A 4177-nucleotide genomic window follows, 5' to 3' on the forward strand; every position below is an offset into this window, starting at 1 on the left:
TACCAAAATTTGATGTGTATACTGATTCTTCAGGCATATGTTATACTTTTCTATTGATGTATTGATGAATCTATGGTTGATATTATGTAATTTATGTCAAAAATGGTCGAATGTGCTGTTAATTGGGGGTTGCTTTGTTGGTATTGTTGTGACTTTTCGTATTTTGAATAGATTGGTTAGCATCCAGGTTGATTTGTTTTTGCATGTTGTTTTGTATGTATTGAAATAGTGGAATTGATCTGCAAAACTTTCTAGTATTGTGTTGTTAATCTCGAACAAAATAGTATTAATTATATTTTATATTTATATATCAATTATATGCTGATTTTGTACATGATTTTGAATCACAATTCATAGTATCTTTTATTGTGTTGTTATACTTGAGTTTTGTAGTAAATGTCAAGATTTATTCGAGATTTGTTAATGTAACATTTTTGTTTCTTGTCCTTTGGATTATTTTACTATCTCTTCTTTCTTTTACCTAAATTTTGAACTATTTTGTTGTAGTTCTTTTCCCTTAATATCTGGTGCTTTGCGTACTTATCTGATGTTTTTTTTGTACTCCCTATTCTTTTATCTAAACTGCTTAGGACTGTTTTCCTTGAGCTGAGGTTCTGGAATAAAGCTCACAACCTCTGAGATAGGGGTAAAGATTGCGTACACTTTACCTAAGATTGTGTACACTCTACCTTTTCGAGACTCCATTTTGTGGGACTATTCTATGTATGATGTTGTTGTCGTAGATGTTTGTTGCCGCCGTATTCCCATGTCTAACGATTATGCTATGTGATTCGAATCAAAGTGCTTATTCGTTCTTATTTTGTGACAACACATATTAATATTTGGGTTTATATGATACAGAAACAAAAGAAATTAAGCACGGATATGGACATACTATTATGTCATGGTTTATCAATTGTAATATTTAACACGCATAACTGACTTATATTACTGCTGCTTGTATATATAAATATAGTTGTTGATGTCAAAGCTTCATTTCATCGATTTGTTAAGAAGGATATGATGACTGATCTGAAATATCCCATGAAAGATGAAACAGTATCAGCGTGGTCCGTTACTGTGAGTATTCCTTTTCTACAATAAAACTGCCTAAGACGATGAATTAGGAGTATGAACGGGGTGTTGATTATACTGTGCTTGCACTTTTCAAAAAGTGGAAGTTTTTTCTAATCAAATCACCGAATATCTAGTGTTTTTTAAACAGATTTCTTTGATGAAACAGCTATATGCAATTGTATTGCCTATTATCATCTTCATTTCATGTATATTCGAAGGAGGGATGTCTATGATCTTCACCAGAGTGTTCTAGGTAATTCCATTTTAGAGATATTTTTCTTTTAGTGTTTTTTATAGAGTGAATTGTTCAAGAAAGGATACACAACAAAAATGTTTCAAATGGGTCATAGATCATACATTCTTACGGAGGTAAGTTGACATTTCCTTCACACATTAATTCTTTGAGCATAGTGTACTATAATTTGCAGCTTGTGGATTCTATTTCTTTTTCTGCTTACAAAGTCATCCTATCGTGGTGCAAATGAGATGGTATATAAACTGCACATTCCCATGTTGAATTTGAGAATGTGTCTTTCAACTTGTTTTTGTGTGGTTCCTGCTCCTTTATTGCATTTGTAGCCCTGCAGTAAATGTAAAGATTGCTAAAGAAACTGTTATTGAATTTAAATTGTTTATGACACTGTGTGGCTATTAGATGATGACTATTGAAAGTTGGTGTTCTTTGTTCTTGTTCATAATTCTGTAAGAACAAAACTCATTTTTGTTAAATTGTGCATCATAATGGATAGAGCTTTGGATATCCTCCTAAGAGCTTAACGTGTCCTACCTTTAGGTTTACTCTAAGGAAAGTGGTCCTTCATTAGTGAACAACAGAGCAGCATATGAAGTCAACTACAGTGATCCTGAAAAAGGTGAGGGTTCATAATTTTTTTTATTGTGTACTATGGAAAGTCATTATACTTAGAGGAATTTTTTGAAACATCAACTAATTACTCCACATGTTTGTATTTTGTAAATGTCCGGAAGACAGTGAGGAGCAACATGACTTTAAAATTGTCTAGATATGTTGCTGGAATCTATTCTAAGTTTTTTGTCTGCCTAAACTTCACCGTGGTGTACATTTAAGATTTTTGGCTATATTGCGGACTCTTCAAAAATATTAATAAGGAGAAAATTTACAGAGAAAATTTAAAATAATATAGCAGTTACTAAATAAATATAACAATAATATGACAAATGACAGATGACACTTGGGTTAATAAGGAGAAAGTATATTTTTTACTAATTAGGAGTTGGTAAATTGTTAAAGAAAGAGATGATCAATAGATATGTAATGTTGCAAATATGCCACTTAGAAATGCAAATATTGAAAGTTCAATTGTAAAAGTTTAATATAAAACTGTACTATTTCTGTTGTAATGTAACTGTTTTTTTTTTTAAACTGTTATTTCACCACTGTACATTTAAGTAATTTATTTGTTTGCTTTTATACAGGATATGCCTAAGTGTTCTTATTTGGTACTATATTTGATCGGTTGATACTTATGGTGAGTAATTTTTTAAGTTTAATCATGGAAAAAAGTTTTAATTATGAAATGATACAAAAAATTTTAAGGTTGTTGAAAGTTTTAAAATATAGAGATATTTATAGGAATATTTGTACAGATGGAGTGTCATGCCATGTTTTTTTCTGCTTCATATTTATCTGACAGTATTTGATTGATTTTGCACTAAATATTTTGAAGTGCTCTTTAACAACTGCAACAGTTGTATGTAGAAGACAATGAGGAGCGTATGGATGCAATTGTCTTTAACAAAAGTAGCAATTGCTTTTGAAATTCATGTATCTTTAGTTTGTAAATGTTGGAAGATAGTGAGGAGCAACATGACTTTAAAATTGTCCAGTTATGTTGCTAGAATCTCTTCTAGGTTATATGTCTGCCTTAACTGGAGCGTACTTTAAGATATTTTTCTGTATCATGGACTCTTATAAAATATTAACATTTGTGTGCTCAAATCGCAGAAGTAGTATATTTTTGAGAATCTGAAAAGGGTTGTGACATAGAAATTGAAAAGTCTGTGCCACTTAGATCTTTATAATGTGGGGTTTATTTTGGGCTCATATTAGTAAGGCTGAAACCTCATATTGATTTTGTCAATGAATATGAGTATGTCTTCATCTCGAGTTAGCATTCTGTAGTGTTCTCTCCCCCCCCCCCCCCTCTCTTGTTTGCTTTTAGATATTACAATAACTCAATATTAAACATCTGCAAGTAACAAAGTAACTATATGCAAGAGTTTAGATATTTCAATTGCCCTGTACGGCTATTAGATGATGAAGTTGGTGTTCTTTGTTCTTGTTCAGTTTAATTTTACTGTACACTGATCACTTAGACTTATATGCACTTCCAATGGGTACCACATAAGATTCATAATTCTGTAAGAACAAAACTCATTTTTGTTAAATTGTGCATCATAATGGATAGAGCTTTGGATATCCTCCTAAGAGCTTAACGTTTCCTACCTTCAGGTTTGCTGTAAGGAAAGTGGTCCTTCATTAGTGAACAGTAGAACAGCATCTAAAGTCAACTACAGTGATCCTGAAAAAGGTGAAGGTTCATAATTTTTTTTATTGTGTACTAAGGGAAGTCATTATACTTAGAGGAATCTTTTGAAACATCAACTAATTACTCCATATATTTTTATTTTGTAAATGTTCGGAAGACAGTGAGGAGCAACATGACTTCAAAATTGTCCAGATATGTTGCTAGAATCTATTCTAAGTTTTTTGTCTGCCTAAACTTCATCGTAGTGTACATTTAAGATTTTTGGCTATATTGTAGACTCTTCAAAAATATTAACAGGTGCGTGTTTGAATCTCAACAGTAGTATATTTGTTTGAAAATTTGAAAAGGATTGTGACATCAAAATTGAAGAGTACATCAGACTTAGATCTTTATTGCTGTACCTGTGTTTCCTGTCTTTATTATTTTTTATCTTATTATCTAGCTCGTGATGAACCTTATTTCTTTTGATTAACCTATGTTATGTACATTAGAACATAACTCTGATTTTGCAGCTTTCTTGGGTGTCTGAACATTTTTGTCAAAAGCTGTGATGATACCCTAATTCTAAAGCT

Source organism: Capsicum annuum, chromosome 8 (genome assembly GCF_002878395.1).
Source record: "Capsicum annuum cultivar UCD-10X-F1 chromosome 8, UCD10Xv1.1, whole genome shotgun sequence".
NCBI classification, from domain to species: Eukaryota; Viridiplantae; Streptophyta; class Magnoliopsida; order Solanales; family Solanaceae; genus Capsicum; species Capsicum annuum.